The following is a 21,658-nucleotide window of genomic DNA, read 5'->3' on the forward strand; positions in this document are numbered from 1 at the left end:
ACAAAGTTTGAGTCATATAGAATTGGTACATTTAACGGGCAACGAAGTGCCAGCGGGATCAGCTAGTTTATTATATTATAGTATAGACGTATAGTATAATATATATCACAATGACACGACCGGCACGAACACGAGTCTCTCTCTATAATAATATATATTATATAATTATATCATATGTAGTGATTTTATGTTAGTCTTGTGATGGTTCACCATGTGAAGTTTTACCAGTGAGGTATAGTATATTTACGTGACCACTCAATATTTGTGTGTTTTTTATATTTATCAACGCGAGTGTATGAGTGTTGAAGAAACGATTTGAGATTTGTGGGTAATACATGATGTAATGGCTGATTAACTAAGACCATGAACTCGGGCCACTAACTTCACCCAATCCACTCTAAAATTATGGCAAGTAATAGAAAATATACGGTGTATATTTAAAACCAAATTTGTTCAATAATAAATTGTATTACCATATCATAAGATATAAAAAAATAAGTTTTGTTATCTAATTCCAAAAAAAAAAACAAATAAGTATATTTAAAAATAAAGAGAGATTCTATAAAAAATTATAACACAATTGAGTCGGAAAAAAATAATCATTTTATAATACAGAAATTTACTGATTTTACTCTGTAAATTTAGTAAATAATCGAAAAATGTTCACATTAAATTCGCATCACTAATCACACAATATATTATTATGACGTATACCATCATGCCATATTATAGTATACCTACGCGTTTCATAATATTTTTAACGTCGCAAAACCATTACGAAATAATCATAGCGTGGGTAGTGCGTCGTATATAGACAATATAGTTATATGAAAGCCCTTTGTAGTGTTTGTATCGCCATCATACATCATTAGGGTCGATTTTTATTTTTCAATACAGGTACTTAATAGTGGCAAATACCCGAAGGATGCGGATATAAATTACAATATGGTTTTTTGTAAAATTGTTTTTTCAATCGTCGATGGGATGTGAATATTTGATACGTTTTTATGTGAACAATATGAATACATAAAGCAAAAACTATAATATATAAACGAACGAAACTCGAACGAATTTCTTCTGTGGTATAGTGTTATATGTATATAATTATTATGTAGTTGACCGATACAAAAAAAATGTACCTCATAGGTGCAATAAAATTGCGTGCATTCAGTATGGCCTGAAATATAAAAAAAGCATTATTATAAGATTTTTTTATTCATTTTAATTAAATCTAAAATCTATATTATTATTAAAATACTTGTTTTATATACTATATAAAAGCCAAACAAAAATTGTACGGTTTACGGTAAACAAATTACACTCGAAAAAAAATGTACGTACCTTTTTTTTTTAGGTTTTGTGGGAATCATTTTTAAAATGAAACATTTAATCCAAAATCTACCCCCACTATCACAAAAATCTATAAAAAAAACGTATTATTAATAATCAATGTACCTATCTCAATAATATTATATCTTATGATAAATGATAAAAAATACATTTAATTTGTGCAAAATAAATTAGGTTTACCCCGAAAGAATTTTCTTAGCGTATATTATAAATAATGAAACCTATAAGCCTAAAATAAAACTTTTCAATTTATTAATAATTGTATATAATATCTTTTATTATTAATATGTATTAATACCTGTATTTAATTCAAAATATTTATAAGATCGGTATTTTTTCGTATTAATAACATTACAAATTAAAATACACTAAAATAATAATTTATAATAGGTAGTTAATTCAGTGACTTTTTTTTGATTACCTTTACTATCATATATTATATGGTCCGGTATGAAATGTATATTATACGAAACGATTAATATTTTAGCTATTGAACGAGTGATTTCCATCCAACGTCTCCCACTGCGAAATCGTTGTTCGAAAAAAAATCTTACACACCGTCTCGACAGCGCACATCAAAGTTATAGGTATATACCCCTGAATGGTTACAATGGTTATATAACCCCTCATCACGACGTGTTTCTCGTACTATCGTAATCACTTATCGTGTTGAAAAAAAACTACAGATTGTATAAGCTCTTCTTGCAACAGGAAAACGTACCCTCCTCGACACAGTATTTGGTATAATACGTTGGTGATAGTTAACAGACGCAAACGGATTGTTGGACGTGCGTGAAATCAAATCCCCGCCACGGTTGAGTTTATCGGTTTAGCGCACTCGAAAGGCGGCTTTCGGTAAACCGACCGCGGAAAACGTCATCGGCCGTACACCAAAGTGGAGGCGGCGATCGCACGTACGGCGGTGGCTGCAGTTTACGGTGGAGGAGAAGAAGGATGACTCGCGGGTGCGGAAAATACACGTCGTTTTATTTGCTCGGCGAATTTCGCGAGATTTGTGTAGCGCCTTTCGAACACAAAACACAAGTCCTACGAACGACACGCCCTATAAACCTGAATACGACATACCTACCAATAATATATTAATATCTATCGATAATAATGCGCGTGTACTGCGGGGTGTGTGTTGCTGTAATGGTTTTGAAGATGCTCAACCACCTCCTCCCCCCCCCTCCACTACCATCCTTTATCTAATAATGCATTCATTCAAATTCAATAGTTTATAAATTTCCTAAGCCCATTTTAAGACGAAATCTTCAAATAGTTAATATTATATAATATATATTGTGTACTTTTTGAAAGGAGTAGGTATATCTATATAAGTTCAAGCCCACGGTGACAAAAACTTACTTTTTTTCAAACGAGAACCTCTTTTTTAATTGTAAATTAAACCTGTGGCGATGGTCTTTTTGAAAATATAGTAGGTACCTATTTCAATCTAAATTCAAAACAGTAATAGAAATTATATAATAATTGTTATTTTAAATAAAATATTTAACAGATATTACTATATATTAAGTATAAATATGTTATTATATCGTATTATACTTGACAATTAAGTTCCCATTCAAATTTTGACTTATTTTTAAAAAAAACATGTACCTACCCATCATAAAAATCTAGGTACTGTTTTGAAAATAATATGGTCTTAATGTATTTTTACTCGACAAATACAAAAAACCAGATTTTTAATAAACGAACACAATCAAAGGAAAAAGTGGCAATGACCGCGTGCAGCTTGGTGAGTGACCATATAGTATATATATAATACTAAACGCGATGTGCAATCGTCGTTAAATCACGGGAACTCTCCAGCATGGGGGGGGGGGAGTCGTTGCCTGCAGTGCCGGTATATAACTATAATAATTTACCTCTGCGGATTTATATTACATATATATAACATGTACCAGGTACCTATGTTATGTTTACAAGAGGTTCATACCGCGTACGCACAGTTTTTTTTTTTATATATATATACTCACGGGTCAGCCGCAGCGTGTTTGTTTAACGGCAAACGATAAATTTTTTTATTAATAATTGCTGCGAGCGTAGCTGTATGTATGCATATTGTGTATACATGACAACGCGATGAAGGTACCCATAGTGTAAACAAAAAAAATTTCGGTCGATCGCAGTTCCGCTCTCGTTTCCGAATTCGCCGACCGACCGACCGACCGACCGCGGTGACGACGACGTAGCGTTTTAACATGCATATTAATATACAATTCATATTATATAGGTACCAATAATGCCGTAACAACAATAATAATCGTTTCGATGATTCTCGCTCCCCTGCTCGTCGTTTCGTATATATTATAATGATGTGTGTGTGTGTGTGTGTGTGATAGCATTGCGGCGGTTTTTTCCTCCGCTAACGAAATGGCCGGTTTTTAATAATAATTGAAACGTCACCCCACCGTCGAGCGAAACGAACAGCAGCTATATTATAGTATTTATTATAATATACGTACTACGGCAGTGTGTGATTTTACCAGCCGGTTATTACATATGTATATATTATACACCAGTATATATCTGCATCAGGCACGTAACATTATATTGTACAGGAATTTGTTATTACGAAGGAAAATAATGGAAAAATTGTTTAAAGCCAACAAAAATGTTAACGAGAGTAAATTTGTACAACTTGACCTTGTGATGTGTGTGTCACAGTTATCGCTATCGCGTGTTTTTTTGTTACCCATATCGTTTAAGAGGATGTCAGCGCATTATTTGTTTTCTCTCTCAGTCCCACGCACACCATAGATAAAACGCTTTCACTTAAAATCGTTTTTTTTAGCTATTTTAGAGTAAAAACGCCTTTTACAAAAATTATAGAGGATAATAAATTTGAGGTTATGACATGTTGGTTTTATACTTTATAATTCTTAGTATTCAACTTTTAAAATAAAAAAAAAATATTGTAAATTTAAATGTTCTTTAAATTGTTTTTGAGACAATATTTAGGCAAATCAATTGCATACCCTCAAACAAATTATTCCCAATCGTTTTTTTAATGGGCGATTTTACTCTAAGGTTGCTCAAAAACATTAAAACAAAAAATGATTTTACGTAAATGCGTTTTGAGTTTTGACTATGTTGCGCGTGGACCTGAGAGAGAAAAGAAATAGTGTACTAACATCCTCTTAAATGATAAAATATAAATGCATCGTGCTGCTTCTATATAATACCTATAATGTTGGCTCGGGACCAAAAGGTGCCATCTTAAAATATCGAATGGTAAAGCAGAGCAATTTTAACCTTCAAACTCTAACATCTATTTTTCGTTATATGAATAATTTTTAATGATTGTTAAAAATAAAAACTTAATAATTTGTTCTGCGTCAAGTTTTGAAATATTTTTCATATTCCAACCAAAACCTAAATTACAAAAACGATAATGTAAAACATTTTAATTGAGAACCAAAAAGTTCAACAAAAAAAAACATGTTTTTATCTGTTTATATATTTATTATACTAGTTAACTTGGGAACCATGGGAACAATATTCAGTTAAACAAAAAAGGATGTGTCGTGGTGTTAAGACCAAAACAATATAATAGTACTATTATTTTTATGGAACTATTGTATTCACCAAAATTGGAAAACTTTACAGCCCTGATAACTCACTAGTCAGTAGTCACTATGCTGACTGCTACACCATAAACATTTATAATGTTTTTAATATATAAATGTATAGCGAATATTAGAGATTATATTATTACAGTTAGTATAATAGTATCGTTTTATTATCGTCGTATTAACGTGTAATTATAATAATAGAATTATATTATATTATTATTACTATTATATTATATTGTTATACACGCGCTACTGGTCAATTCGACTGGGAATCGTCTCCAAGACCGACCGACATACCGACGATACTGTGTTAAATATAAAACCGGAGCCGATTCGATGCCGAACTATAATATAATATTATTATAATCGAACGGTGTACGTTATAATTTTGTTTTATATACATTTTTAATGCTTCAATTGGTACTTACATTAACGGTCATATTATTATTATAAGCTGTTGTTTGATTGAAAATATTTATTTGCTTCATGGTACGTCAACGTCACAAACTCGTGCTGGTTCTTTTCTGATAAGGTATGAGTGGGTCGTATATGAGTGTATCCAATTCTGTCATAATAAAATGTATTTATACTATGTTATTGCGATAGTAATACCTATGTTTACAGTCGAATTTATCGACAGTCGGTATAGTTTAATATAGGTACCTAGATTTAAACATAAAAAACATCAAATTGACGTCGCGTGGCGCCGAATTAATATTAGTATAACATTTCCATAACGGCGTTTCACTCCTTTGCTCGTCGACGGGTTTTTTCTTTTCTTTTTTTTCTTTTTACATGGGTAATATACGTTATTGGAAACGATAAATTCGTATCCGGCGACCACTCGACGTGTGCACGATATTATATTAAATCGAAACCGGGAGAACTACACGCGCACACAACGTCATCGTGCTACGTTTATGTACCTATTGTATTAATAATATGTGCATACGAATATTTCATAATATAATAATAATATTACGTATAAATTATCAAATCGTGTTTTCAAGAAAAAAGGGCGCGGCCGCGACGGAGATCGCCCGTCCGCAGCCGCCAAACGGACGTCCAACAAAAAAAATTATAATATAAATATTATGCATGTGCCTACTGCACCGCCTATTATTTATATATATATATATTATTGTAATTTGTAGCATAGGTATAGCTGGTATATAGGTAGGTTAGATTAGTTTAACAGAATCTCGGTCACGGCTTCTCCACGAAATTCCTACAGCTCACATTATAATATTATAACATGGGCATTTTTCGTGAGTATGCCGCAGAGTCACTCGGGTGCCTCCTAGGCATGCCATTTTTACTTCCAATTTTAAAAATGTAAGATTTTATCTTTTAACTATGAGTACATTTTTTTTTTAGTTCATTAAGTTTGAACGGAGTGAAAAAAAATATTTACCAGGCAACATTAAACTTAACACGACTTACTTCTTTTACTGCATTAAATCATCTTGGACGTATAATACGACTATTACCTACCTGTTATGATTGTTATTAGGTGGGTACCTATACGTTATGTTATTATACATAATCTCGGAGAATCTCGTTTGTCCGCAATATGCTGGCCATTATACTTCTTTTTTTTACCTGCTCGCTGACAAATAATACGTGAAACGATGTTTTGACATTCACCCGAGTTCGATGGTTTTTAATCATTATTCCGGAACACAGAAACGGGATACTTTATTTTGTATGTGTACAAATACGTTTCGGGGACGAATAACCATTAGCGTGGCGTCAAACGGGTGCAAGGGGAAATAGCGATTTATTCGTGTATCCATGTTTTGACATAATATCCGAGACGAAATCGTCGTTTGATTCCGATTTTTTTTTTTTTTTTTCTGTTTTGTTTTTGGCCCCCCAGCCTGGTATGCAACGCACATCGTATATTATTTTATCGTTTAGTTAACAGTGACCACGTTATACCCGTGCAATGTCGGTTTTGACAAATGAACGTCAGGCCGGCCGACGCCAAACACGGCGTAATCTGATGCAGCCTTATACGCGCTCGCGTTCACTCGGCGGTACACATACCTACTATTGTTATTATTATAGTATTATAATATTATTATTATTTTAATGACAACGTCTGTGAATAAATTCAATTCCGACGATTTTTACCAAACACGGCGGTAATAATGTTATGTTTTATGTAGGAAAGGCAGTCCCGACGTAAATATTATGTTTACGTGTCCGAGGTAGGCGCACCTGAATATATCAGCGGTTTATCGTTGTCGTCATCGTCTTGAACAATATACAAAACACGGTGATTTAGCGTCCAGGAAAAACACTCAACCGGTTGTTTTTACTATTGAAATGTAATCATAAGCTAAAAATTCGAACGTGGGGCATTGAGGTATATGAATGCTTAATACTGTAATATAGGTATGAATAATTTTACGACGATAGAATTTTATTACACTGTGTGACGGGTAATGATACGATTTTGAGCAATGTCGTAAGTACAGAGTGGTATGGATGTTCATCGTCCTTAAGGCCTCTCGTGGCTTCAAAGGGGCCTTCGGAGGTTTACAGTATTCTATTTATAAATAAATAAATCAAGAATTTTAAAATGATTGACAGTTCTGTATGCTGAAAAGAAAATGTTAAATTCTTCTAATATACTCTGCAGTATATTATGTAACTGCGTGCAAGACCTATGGAGATTACTCGAGGAGTGTGAAATAAAAATTACCGATATGAATCTTTATCGCGCAATGCACACATCACAATTAATGTATTATAACAAAACTTTTCACTTTATAATAATCTTGCCATAAGCCGAAAATAACTATTTTTACGAATCACGATAATATGTTGATACTTAAGTACCAACAATTGTTATTAATTTACATTGTAAGTTGGCTTTTGTTTGTTATTATAATAAATTATATTTGTAATATTTGTTTATTTAATAACCTAACATAACTAAAAAATTATAAATACGAATACCCATTTTTAAATTTGTTTATTGAATACGTCTAATACATAAACACTAAACGGCAGTTCAATAATAATATATAACCTATAGGTGCGTATCATAATAAACATTATACCAATTTAGGTTAGGTTGTCGAAAACATTGCATTTATTGTATTAATTAATATTTTATTATTATAGTTATTGTATAGTTTATATTTCTATCATATTATATCATTCTTAATAATTTTTAAGTCAATACGACCTTCTGTAGAATAGTGTGAATAAGTTCATGGTACAAATATGTAATAGTTTAAAATTTAAAATTAATCTAAATATTTCAAAAATGTCATTGCATAATATAGTGAAATATTTAATTTTGTAAGTCCCAACGAATAAAAAGCCATCAACAGGTGTCACCTAAGTTCAAATAAGTAACATTTTTCAAAAATATTTTCTTATCATCGTATGTATATCACCATTTAAATAAATTGTAAAGCCCCATTTGAGACCGACACAATAAGCTCTTTCTAGTTTAAAATTTTAGGAACGTAATTGTCGTTTTAAAAACTATTTTCAATCCCAGCTGTCCTAGTTAAAACTAACATTTTTGATATTTTTTTTTTTTGCAAAATTGTTACTCATCTATCAGTTACTGCCTCAAATTTATATTATTACTGTATTTTTTAAATATAGTAAGGAAGTTACGCACCCACCACCGGTTTCTGGTAATAGACGTTTTGATAGATGACGTGCGGGCCGCGGTGGGGATGCGGGGACCTTGCACCGGGACGCCGAATGTCTGCTGATTGATGGCCACTACGATAGCCGCCGGTCGGCCGCTTACTGCTTCGTGATGCCGCTCCGGCGCGTGCTACTGCTACACCAGGTGGACGGCCGCCGGGCCGTAGAGTTCCGGTAACTACAGTCACATCTGGACGACAGGCTGGACACGCCGCCCTGTATGGCGCGTACTCCGTCAACGTGGCCGCGTTCTTGCTGGACCGGCTGGGCCTGCGGTCTACTGGCCACAGTCAAGATCACCGGTCCGTTCTTGAGGCGGGCGTCGCCGTGCTGGACACCAACGCGTTTGACCGGGCGGCCGCAAGTTCCGGGCCGTGTACGCACACGCGTCCAGTATGGCCCATTGTTGTACGTCGAACACCTAACACGTGTTCGTCGGTGACGAGACCGACGGTCAGCCGGCCATTAGCGTGGTGGCCGCAGTGCTCGTTACCCGTGGATGCCCCGTCATGGCCACGTACACGCACATGCTGACATCAGACACCGGCACCAGTCGGCCGTAAAATTCTTCGAATGCGCATGCAGAACTAGGTACGCACTTGATCTCGGCGGCCAGTGTACAGGTGGCCAGGCCACGGCCAGTGGTTATGCACCACTTTCGGACGACTCGCCACCGATGTCGAAGCGGCCCACGCGCTGTAGGCCGTTGGAGCGCTTTCCAAGACCCGCGACTGCTCATGAGCCGATTTCGAACAGTTACTGGAACGGGTCCGCGACGGAACGATGCCGCTGTTGCACGCCGACCATTAGGTCATGTTGGGCGTCAAGTACGCACTGGTCCAACTGTACGCCGACTGGATTTTGGGTAAAAAAAATTTAACTTCAAACGTTCATAAAAAATTAATTTGACTTTTCAGTAGATATACTTTTTTTTTGTTAAAGGAAAAACGTAGGTACCTATGTGAAAACTTTTAACAAGATTCGAAACCGAAATATTATAACGGTGATACAACACTTACTATAATAGCTAAATACCCATCGTGATAACTTGACAATATCCACTAAGACCCACCCACGATGACTTACTTTTAGGTATTATATTATTTTAGTATCTGTTAGACCGTCCACTAAAATTGGAATGGGCCATTAAAACACAAAACGGAAATTAATTTGAAGAGATGACGTAAAAACAACATAGCAATTTATAACGTAATAAAATACTTGATGGTCGTTAGCAATGCAATGAGTAAATTTTAGTTTAACAAATTGTTATTAATCAATAATCAGTAGGTAGGTAAAATACGATAAACATCCGTAAAGTTTTTTGGTAGGTAGCATTTTAAGGTAGTTATACATATTAAATTAAACCATCGAAGTAGCGGTAGGTAGCATACTGCACGAGTTCCGAAAATTCGTGAGTTTCAATTATTATACCTAATATTATGTTATTTTACATGGGGCAAAAAGCTAAATTTGTACATGTGCCAATAATTGTTATTTATTATAGTTACGCACCACTGCAGTGTTTGTTTCAATAAAACACTCTCATAATATAACATTTTTCCTCGATAAACGTATACGCGGATACCTCCTACGCGGTCTCTATAATATATTAATATGATCATAATATCACATTCGAGTCGAGGTTTATACACGATGGCACTTTGGAAGTCCGCTCAACGACATTGTCGTTGTGCGGTCGATTCGGAATCGAACGATATAACGGAAAATACAATAATCACAAGGTTTTTTTTTACGGTTCATTAGTGTGTAATAGGATTTTCTTACAGTTCAGTAAAACGGATCGTATTATATTACCTCTATGTATTTGTACCAATACCTATGAATGGCTCACCAACTACAGCGCACAATCGATATGCCCACCGGACCTATATACAATCCAAATAAGGTATTTATTGTGTGGGCGGCCCACACATATAACAGTGCGAATAATGCATTTTTTGGCACTGGTCGGTCGCAACTACATAATGATAAAAACATAACGGTGAAGTCGGTAATCTGCAGAGCACAGCGGCGCGTAGGTACGCAACTAGGTATTCTTTTATTTTTCGCATTTATCAATGATTTTGGGTGGCTTCACGCCCAATTTAATTCTACGCTCCAGAACAATGCGAAACCATTGCGGTCAACTAGATTTACGACTTTACCTGCGCTAAGATCGCATAATCCGACAGTAGAAAACGGCACGGTCGCCTGAACGACCCGAAGTCATGCTACGAATTACAATCGAAAATGGTTTGGATATCTTGTTTTTTTTTCTTTTATGAATGAATTTAGATTGTACAATTGACGACTTTTTTCTTTTTACTATTATTATTTTCACAAAAACACTATTAGACGACCTGAAGATGTTACACCGATACAATATATTTTTACCACAGTCCTGCAACTGTCGCCGATATAATATAAAACTGCACGATGTGGTAAGTATATTTTAATAAGAAGATAATAATTTTATAATTCCACGTTTTCATCACAGCGGGTGCGAGTGCGTACCTGGTGAAAGTTATTGACTATATACAACCATTTGGAGTGAAATTACAAAAGAGCAGATCGTTAACGTCAACTAAATTTTAACGGTCTTACAATGAGAATAATATACATTTAATAATATATTGCGGATTATCCACGTTAGCTCCTTATAAGTTATAACACGAGTGACTCAACTACACCAAAAAACATACGAAAATTCTTCTATGCATTTTCGCGTATGCAAACATTTAAATACTAAATCCACTTCGTCTCTAAATATTCTTTCCCCTTTTTTACGTAACGTAACGTAACAACAATTATTATTATAGTATTTATGATGTTATTATGTCTATAATATATATTTATATAGGTTGTATATTAAAATGTCTGTCTGTCTGTCTGTCTGTCTGTATGTCTTTTAAGCATTCCTAAACAGCTGGACCGATTTTGATGACATTTTTTGTGTGTGTTTGAGTGGTTCCCTGGATGATAAAGTTTCACAATTGGACTCAATAGGTCCAACCCGGGGAGGTTAGGTTCGGTAAGTTGATCAAACGAGAATTTTGAGATTTACGATGGAAATTTTTGTTTATGAATAATTGCTATATTGCTATTAGTTTTAATAATAATAATTTTATTAATAAATATTTGTTATTTAACAAATATGCATCAAATCGAATTTTCACACATTGCCTTATAGCAGCTCATCGGCGATGTCCGTGATCCGAGGTAGTCGGATTGCCTACCAAAGTGCCTGAGTGCATTTACTGCAGCAAGTTTTTTCATGAAACGAAATTTTCGTAATAATACAAATACACAGCAATGAAACATAATATATAATATAATTGCAAATAATTAAGAAATAAATAACTCAAAATGTAGTATTAAATTATTAAAATTCAAAAATAAAATGTTTTAAATATTATAATATAATAAAGATTTGACGTTCGTTGTGAGTTATAATATAACTCTTAAATATTTGGAATCATATTGTATTAAATGTATTATCGTAATAATTTTCGTGTGATAAAAAAATAAAATAGTTAGTTATAGGTACCTATAATAACTAGTATTAAAGAATAATTAGCTAATATTGAAGTATAATTTTGATATATTATATCGATTGACAATACTTGGCGGCCAGACTTGCCTGTACGGCTAAAAACTACATCGGGTCCAAAATGTCCAATATAATATCATCATGCAATCAATGTCGGGGGACGAACGACGTCTAGGCAACGTCAATTTTTCGACCAGCACTAACCGTCGCGTCCGCTTGGATCCTTAAACGCGGTGCGTAGTGTGTATATAATATAGTTCGTAGCCACGAATAAACAAAATATGCGTTTTCCGTGATATATTATTTCCCACGGACCGTCTGGGACAAAGTAGACATTAATAATAATAATAATTATTATAAACATTTCTACGTAGACCGTACGCGATCTGAGCGATGTATTATATGGAACCGTGTGTGACAATAATATATGCATAATACCTATACTGGTACCTATGTTATATCCTCCGCCGAGGGGACTGCCAATCATTTAGGCCCGAGTGCCGGCGGCAGTGATGGTGTCTTAATACGCGACCGACTCCTTGAATTTACGGTGACAGGCATCGGATAATGGTATATTATAATATAATACTGCAGCAGTGTGCGGCGCAAACAGCTTTCGGGCTTGGCGGGATTATCGTAGAAAACATCGCGGGCGCGGAATATACCTCGACGTTATAATATTATAAATTATAATATAGCAGCGGCGGCGGCGGCGGGAATGACAATAATACCTAAGGTTATAATAATAATTCATGTCATTACAACTGTCGACCGACCCGTGACGGGCGCAGTCCTCGCGTATGTGTTGCGTCCTTATAATATATGATATTATTATTATTATTATTCAATTATTATCACTATATCTACTCGCAGAAGTATAATATTGTGGAGACAGAGTGGAGGGCGCGGAACGTCGGGGGTATAGATGCGGTGCATCGCGTGGAAAAAAAAACGGTACGTGATATATTTTTTTAACAACTAATTCGTTTATGTATAGTACCTATATATGTTTGTAGAATTTCGTTTCCCGCGAAGGGGCTGCCGACGCCGTGGGCTTCTGTCGGATTAGCATATATGCGGGATTATTGTTGTCCCCGCAAGCGGCCAGGGATCATTGAAAAATCATTAAAGAAACCCTTTTTATTTGCTGACAAGGAAATCTCGGCTACTGCACACACTCCGCGAGCGCACCGGTTTTGAATACATTATTATCAAAACGACATATTATTATTGCTATACCAGTGGCTATATAGTGCACTCCAACTCCGAGGGTATAATCTGTTTTTATCAACCTTATTTATTATTTATATCATTATAATATATACGACTAATCCACTGCTGTAGGTATATGTCAACAAGATTTATTACCAATTCCAAAACTATTGCATATTATACGTACAGCTTGATATTAGGCATATTTTCGTCTTAGCTCTTTAACCCGCGATAGCCGATGGGTGCATTATGATACAACAAGCATAATATTATTATACACGTGACATCATTTGATTGATATTAGATTGTCCAGGCCACGTACAGAAATTTACTATGAAATTGTGTGTTGAATTTTAAGACAACGCGATAGACAAACGTGTATATATTTATAATAGTAATGTACAATATTTCTACCGTTTGTAATTCGAAACAGGGGCGGATCTAAGAATGGAAAAAGGTACGGACCTGTAGAAGTTGTATAAACGGGATGCAGATTTATGTTTAGGGCTCCGGGACTCTACAAAAGTATATTTTATTTCGCTATTGCTATTGAAGCAAATCGACATATTCACATTTAATAAGATAGATATTGCGTCCTAGATTCTAAGCGGAGCGATGAGTGTATTGGTTTTACAATGTAAAGTGTGTGAATTTTTTTAACTATATTAGTCATTACAACAGTTTTATAAGATTTTGAAGTTCAGATGTTGACAACATTTTCTATTCAAATGAAAATTAACGATTTATAGTTCAGTGTAAATTCATATTCATTTTTTCCGTAAGTATATAAATATAAATTAATTACTCGTAGTTTTAAATACTGAAAACCATAAACATGTAAATTACTCTTGATATTGTTATAAATAACAAATAGAGTATATGATACATTTTTGCGAATCAACTAATTTAAAAAAAAAATCCTTACAAATACAATCTAAGGATGGGGTACCAAGTTTCAACCCCCGTAGTCCCCACGATTTTCCACTGACATTACATATATTGCAATATCATATAATATGTACGTTGTTTTCTGATACGAAACCGATAATTTAATATTTTGTTGAATTATTGCTTGGACTAATACAATAATCGCGATGACTACCTATATATTAAACTATTATGTATGCAGGTGTGGGCCACCGTGTCTTCCTTTTTTGAAGTTTTCCAAACACAGCTGACACAGAAAAAACTGGTGGCCCACCCTGCACTGGTATCTGCAGTATATTAGTGAGATGTATACAAATATTGTATACTTCTGTATTATATAATAGGTATATATTTCTTTTCGCGAGTCTATCAGTATTCTATAATACTTCTATATTGTGTTGAATATAATGCATCAGCGCCGCTGTCTTGTAGGTTTTGCGCGATATACGTGCACACAAGAGGGTAAAATTATTTTGTATAATGTATATAGGGTGGATACCATATTGTGATGTCTACCTATGCCGATAATAACGAACAAAAAACAAAAATGTAACGAGCGCTTAAACTCTTTTTTTCTTTTTTTCCAGAACGTTAAATCATTTTTTCGGCTTTTGTAGTTTTGTGTGATGTATACGCGCGCGCGAGCTCGAGCACACACACACACACACACACACGCGAAGTTAGAAAATATGTCCACCTGCTCCGGTTAAGCGTATTATTTACAAAATAAAAAGGAGGAAAATTGTATAAAAATGCAATAATAATAATAATAATAATATTATACAAGCGCAACAATGTCGTATATTCCGCGAACGTCTGCAGGGAAAACTGCTACAACCGCACCGCACTATGGCTTGTTCGGTGAATGGGGTTCGGGCGATATGATGAACTCTCCACACAGCGTATGAAATATTATACACATTATTATACATTGTATACCCGAGTATATGATATTATTGTCAACAAACACGACTGTAACACGGCAATAAAAGCGTGTTTTTGTGTGTAAGGGACGAGGATTTATTTCGACGACGAAAATATTAAGACGTACGCCCGAAACGATTCCTTTTGTCGGACACGGCGGTCATAATTCATATTATTATTATTATCATCATCATCGGTATCGTTGCGAGGCGCACACTCGCACACACATGCCGCCGCAGTATAGTTTTCGCGTCCTCATCGGGGCGAACAGATGCGAACGACTCTATCATCTTCGGACTTTTTTCCGTCTTCCACGCCGCGGACCGGCCGTCCGTCTGTCCGAAAACCCTACGTCACCACTATATCATAATAATAACTCATACCTAACTATATAACCTACCGGCAGCTGTATTATATTGTATGGACAAATTTCGGAATGAGAATCCGATCGAACACAATTTATTACTACGATGAGTATAGAATGTTTCGTTCTTGCCTTGAGTGGCACTTTTTTGTACAGCTCAAAATGTTTTGTATCAAAGTTGTGAATTGTGCAATTCAATCTAGATTCTGGACTCATTTATTGATTTATAATTTATTTTGTTAATAGATTTTCTAAAATCATTCAAAAATTATTTGTTAAAATAAATTGACAACAGCGTTTTGAGGAGGCTAAAAATAGCACCACCAGGTCACCTAAACTTGAATACGTCTCTACCATAGGAGGGGATGAATGATCTATCCAATATTCCTATATCATATATATTATGCAAATATCATACACGAAATCATGAAAAAATTTTTTAAGTCAATTGTATTTACGCATAACACGATTCGTGTGTTTTTATTGCGTTGGTTATTTCCTGCGATATTAAGTAATATTTTATTTATCCTCATTTATTTGAATTATTTAACTCAGCCGTAGGTATATAGTTTAATGAATTATATATATGTGTGTGTGTGTGTGTGTGTGTGTGTGTGTGTGTGTGTGTGTGTGTACGATGTACCTATATATATTATGCAAATAACGCTTAATGGAAACTAGAACTCTGCAGGATTAAGGACAGAATCAAATTCATGTTATATTGTCGTATATGTTACAAATTAGGTAGGTACTATACACATGTATTCGTTATACCACTCAAATTCAAAATCGAATACATCAATTCTATTATTCAATACGCATCATAAATAACGATAAATGACACGGATCATTTTAAGTAAAATTTTATTTTACAGTGTTCAATTCTAGTTTAATAATATCAGACATTTGTAGCTGTATTATTATACTTTATAAAGTATATTACGGTATATAATATACATGCTGGCAATTTGGAGATCTCACGCATCCATACATGGCTTTCAAGAAATTCGGACTACAGGTTATTGTGATTGGAAACAAATTATAGGTATTAACTATTAGGTTAGGTATTTAGAAGAAGGCATTAATTACTTTATTTATAACCAATTAGCAGCTGGGGTGGATTTAGAGATCACGAGCATTAGAAGTTCTAGTTACGCTACTGCATGTTAGGGCTATGAATTTATTACTCTATAAATCCTAGAAAAATGCACTTCAAATCCACTAAAACACACATTGTTGCCATAACTCGGAACCATGTAAAAATAAATAATAAAATATAAAATAAAGTTTAAGAAAACTTTTAATTTAATTTTTATACTCCATTATTTAAGGTTACCTATATTATATTATTTAATTATTATCATATTATACACAATTACCTAGTGCAAATCGTACAATAACCCAATATCAAAAATACTCGTATATATAAATAGTAATATTACAGAATGTGGATAAAATGAATTTCATCCACTTCATGAAAAGGTCAAAAAATTGTCCATATAGTGTAGTAAAACGTCATTTTTACTAAATGGATACATTTCATGAAGTGGACATCCACTTCATAAAATGAGCGATTAAACTAAGTGGATGCGATATATATATGTTACGGACAAATTTAAAGTTCTAGAAAATTTTTAATATTTAATTTTCTAAATCTCCAAAAATGTATTTAATAACTTAAATATGTATTAATTAGTTATAATATACAATAGAGTAACATAATACATCAAGTATATTTACGCATTTGTACTGAATCCTATATACTGACGTGGACAAAAATAAAAGTATAACAGCCACGCCATGCCAGTAACATAATATTATAATTATGTTGTTTTATATACCAGTTGCTTAACAATGGTATGCATAAACTATTTGCCATAATGCGTGCCATATACATTACCTATACCATGTAATTACCATGCGTATGTAATACCTCGCGTAGGTAAAACGCCTGCTCTTTCGTTTGACGGTGCGAAAATTACGATCAAAGTGTCCCGCCGACGATTAATAAAGAAACCGTGTCAACGCAACCGTGTTTGACCGGCGTGTCGCAGAGAGCAAAACCGTGTATAGTAACTCTGTAGCCTATAGGTATAACATAATATAATAAATGCATACACCTAATATATATATAATATATAATATGTACAAGTGTGCGTCATGCATATATATGCTGCCATCATATCGTTCGGTGCGACCAGAAATAAAAGGGTTTTTCGTGCGGACGCGTATATGGTGACGGGCGAGCGGGCGGGCAGACAAGTAGATAGGTATAGGTAGGTAGTTAGGTAGATATGTACACATGGCGCGGCGTCGAGTGAGTGAAAAGGGGTAAAAGGACGTGAATTCCCATCTGGGGCACGACCTCGGGGACGCGTGATTTTAATGGTACACGCGTATAACAAACGCTGTCCAAAAACAAATCTTGTCCTGCAGTGCCTCTCGCGTCCGCCCCCGTCCGCATTCACTTTATATACTATGGGTATACCCATCGCATCGTCTCCTCTCCTTCACCCCACCGACGGCGCTATAGGTCACGCAGGCAGCCGTATACATATATGATATATAATATGTGTGTGTGTGTGTGTGTGCAGTGTAATAGGTGATACATTTATAATACGCTGCATATAGGTATATAGTGACGTATTTGTATGACTACAGCAAAAGAGGTGGCCGAGTCTCCACGGATGGCGGTTGGGGACTGGGTGATAGGTCGGGGAAGGTCCCCGCGCAAAACAGGATATGAAAAACATTTCCAAGGGCTAATTGGATCTCCATCGTTGAGCCGCGAAACAAGGAGGGCAAAATTACCGGACGCTTCCTGTAGATAATGAACGCGCCCCACTCTCCACCGCCGCTGTGCGCATACTGCAACCCTTTGGCCGCATCCCTCAGCAGGTGACCCTCTCTCACCCCTCCCGCCCAGATAATATGTGTCCAAATATCTTCATTACGTCGTCGACACGTTTGTGTATGTGTGTAAATTATGTGTCGGACGCGTCCTTAATATGCGCATATAAGGCCCGCGGGGAATTCTGACTTATACCTGATTGTGCTGTACATGCGATCCAATTACGTCATAATTGTCGCCGGTCCCAGAGATCGTCATCAGCGGGTACTCGCGCCCGTGTGTGCAGGTGGGGGGATGGTCTTTTTAATATTTATTTCGTTGTATTATTTGCGTAACACGTTTATAAATTTAACGACAGCCCGAATATTTACGGTATACCGACAAATTGGCTATACCTACAACCTATACAATACTATATATTATGGTCACTACACCATGCGATGAGAACGATGACCTTCTACTCCGAGGGTGCATCCAAATATAGAACACTATATCTGATAACGGCGGAAGTTCTTTCACAGAGTCATTTTTTACAATGGAATTGCTATATTTTACATAATAATATTCCATTATGAATTTTATGCTTTTTCTGTCACTCTACACTCTACAGCCATACGTGGAAAATATAAATATATTTCTATATAAATAAACTGTAATATTTATTTTTTACCAACGTCGTCGATATTGTTTCAATAAAATGTTTTCCAATAAACCTTCATGTTTATTTTGTTAATAATATAAATTAATATTAAATAATAACCTATAGATTGTATTTTTTCATTACTCATATTTTAAGCCACAATTTTTTTTTATATTACTATCAAATAAATTAAAGTACTATGCAAATTAATTAGCTTAACCATAAAAAAAAAAATGTGTCTGTCCATTATATAATCCCACTTCAAAACGACCCCCGAAAAATAATATAGTAAACCGCAAAAACTTTCCGCAAAGTTATCTGAGATTAACTAATGTTTACAAACTCTGTATAAAGGGATCCTAATATATAAAGTTTATTTTAGTTTTGTAAAACTATAACAAAAACTAAAACCATATTTATAATTATATGTATGTACCTATACATACAAAAAAGAAAGTAATGCAATCTCGACTCATTGGCGCAAATAGAGGGGGGCTTGGAAGGACTTAGTCCTCCCAAATTTCGGTCAAGTCTCCCCTGTTCAAAATCTAGTAAATAGTACTAATTTTTATATTCTGTGGTACTAAGCAATATGGCTTATGGGGAGGGGGGCTTGAGTCCCCCCAAAAAATTTAGTCAATTTGCGCCTATGAATCTCGTCAACAAATAAAGTGTTATAGCGACCACACAGATATTTACTAGTTTGTAAACACCGATGACCTGCACTTAGCATATGTCTAACTAGTAACTAGACGTTTGCATTAACTTGGTAAGATACAATTGACACCTCTGTATGGCAATGATATGCCTATACCAGAGATGACAAATAAGTAGCACGGGAGAAATTTTCCGATTTTTCATCCGATAGACTTTCATATTTCTATGTATATACCTTGCAAGCAACAGCGCATATTAACCAGACATAAAAAAAAGTTAGTGCTAAACTCTATATTATTGTTCTTACCATTTTTATCGGTTTTTGGGTTGATAAAAATCGATAGACCGTCACTTACCCAGTACCGGTTTATCCGGCAGCTTTTCTGTCCCAACTCCCAGATAGTTTTTAAATATTACTCTCGACTCTCGAGTTTATGATCGGGGGACATCATGCTCAATATTTTGCCCGACCGCTGCACATCAAAAGACAGTGTAGGTATGCCAATACGAATATAACATGATTTATATCATTATACTATTATACGTTGGTCAATACATCAATTCCGGGGAATAAAATAATAATAACAATAATATTCTCGAAAACAGTTTCCAATAAATCAGCGTCCGTATTTATATAATAATATAATAAGGTATTCGCGAAATCCGCAACGTTATAATAATGCGTCCACGCACTCACACACTCTTCATGATGAATAATATGATAATGTGTATTGTAATAACAGCGATTCTTTCACCGCTGCGCTCGAACTGTGGTGTGAATCGGCGGTACAATGGTTGCGTTTTCGTCCATTGAGTAGAGATGATCACCGCGTGGGCAGTAATATATTATTATTATTATTATTATTTTTATAAAATATAATGTCGTTATATAGCAACGACACCCATAAAAATAACGACGACAACAATAATAAAAATATGATGGTAATAATAATAATAATAATATCGCGGACGAGCAGCGACAGACGACGACAGTGTACGAGGCATGTGCGTACGCCAACGACCACAGTGTTACAATAATAATAATAATAATAATATTATAATCGCGACGGGAATTCGCATTCGCATAATAATATTATTATTATATTGTACCACTATCGTTCGACGAAAATGCATGATATATAACGAGTAAAAACTGTGTAAGCGCGCGCACGCACCGGATCGCTTTTAACATTCCGTACAAATACATAATAATAATAATATCTTATTTTATGACGTGTACATATTATTATTATTATTATTATACACGTGGCGAACGAACCGTACCTGATTTATGTCGTTCGGTTTTTCATTTTTTTGCTTTTCCGCACAATAATGTCTGTGGCGGCCGTGGGAATAACCGCGGACTCTGGTGACGGGCAACACACACACGCCGCCCCGTTCCGTATCATATATATATTATATACGGTATGCTGCACGGGGTGGCGTATTTATGGGATGTCAAATAACGACAAAATATAATAAATTCTCAATATTGGTACTGAGAAAATAATCACGGTTTATTATTCTAAATGTATGCACTTTAATAACAGCGGTTCTTAAACTTTTGAAGAAACCTGGTAGAAGCATGGTATACAACTCCAAGTATGTTGCCTCGTCATTTTTTTTTTTTCATTAATTAACCCGCGGCAACTTGGACCATTGGGTCGTTTGTAACTTTGGGGGAGGGCACTGTAGGTTTTAAACACGTGTGTATTTAGTTTGGCAGAATTTTCAAGTGGGCATCCTTAGGTATCTGCCATGCCCACGGGTGGGGGATGGCGGCCTCTCTCTCCAGACACCGTGACTGCCCGAAGAGAAGGGCCACCCGTGGCAGAGGTTCGAACCGGCGACGGTAGTCCGCTAATTCTAATACGCTTGGCCGGAGTGTCCCCCTTGCCTCGTC

The 21,658-nt window shown here is 35.2% G+C and overlaps 1 pseudogene; it reads left to right on the top strand.

Annotated features, from left to right (window-relative positions):
- Positions 1 to 8,664: 8,664 nt before the first annotated feature.
- Positions 8,665 to 18,438, top strand: LOC132946623 (uncharacterized; annotated as a pseudogene).
- Positions 18,439 to 21,658: the final 3,220 nt, after the last annotated feature.

This window comes from Metopolophium dirhodum, chromosome 6, assembly GCF_019925205.1.
Source record: "Metopolophium dirhodum isolate CAU chromosome 6, ASM1992520v1, whole genome shotgun sequence".
In the NCBI taxonomy this organism is placed as follows: Eukaryota; Metazoa; Arthropoda; class Insecta; order Hemiptera; family Aphididae; genus Metopolophium; species Metopolophium dirhodum.